Below are 716 nucleotides of genomic sequence, written 5' to 3' on the forward strand. Positions count from 1 at the left end.
AAGAACCAGGAAACAAGAATCACCTGATTTCAGGGAAAGAGAAACTGAACGGTTGTGTGTTTGTGTCTCTGTGTTCATGCTGTAAAATGGCAGGAGCCAGAGTTTTTCAGGATGAATTAATGTGTTCGGTGTGTCTGGATCTCCTGAAGGATCCAGTGACCATCCAGTGTGGACACAGTTACTGTAAGAGCTGTATTAAAAACTGCTGGGATCACAAGAGAGTCTACAGCTGCCCTCAGTGCAGACAGACCTTCAGTCCAAGACCTGCTTTATTTAAGAACGTGGTGTTTGCTGAAATGCTGGAGAAACTGAAGCAGACTAAACTTCAAAGTGTGGTTCCTGCTGGAGCTGGAGATGTTCAGTGTGACGTCTGTACTGGAAGAAAATACAAAGCTGTCAAGTCCTGTCTGGTGTGTCTGAACTCTTACTGTCTGAATCACCTCGACCAACATGAGAGTTTGTTTAAAGGAAAGAGACACAATTTGACTGAAGCCACTGGATGACTGCAGGAGATGATCTGCCAGAAACATGAGAAGCTCCTTGAGGTTTTCTGTCGCACTGATCAGAAATGTATATGTGTGCTGTGTACGATTATTGAACATAAAAACAACAACATTGTATCACCTGCAGAACAGAGGACAGAGAAACAGGTATTTAAAACTAGACACTGATGAAATATTGCTGACACTCGTTTCATATGTGTTTATATCAGCACC

At 42.7% G+C, this 716-nt stretch overlaps 1 pseudogene; it reads left to right on the forward strand.

Moving 5' to 3' along the window:
• Nucleotides 1-119: 119 nt before the first annotated feature.
• The window catches only part of LOC107722711 (E3 ubiquitin/ISG15 ligase TRIM25-like), a 3952-nt pseudogene continuing 3355 nt past the window's right edge, over nucleotides 120-716 (forward strand).

The sequence above is a fragment of the Sinocyclocheilus rhinocerous genome, unplaced genomic scaffold (assembly GCF_001515625.1).
Source record: "Sinocyclocheilus rhinocerous isolate Xijiao unplaced genomic scaffold, SAMN03320098_v1.1 scaffold2319, whole genome shotgun sequence".
In the NCBI taxonomy this organism is placed as follows: Eukaryota; Metazoa; Chordata; class Actinopteri; order Cypriniformes; family Cyprinidae; genus Sinocyclocheilus; species Sinocyclocheilus rhinocerous.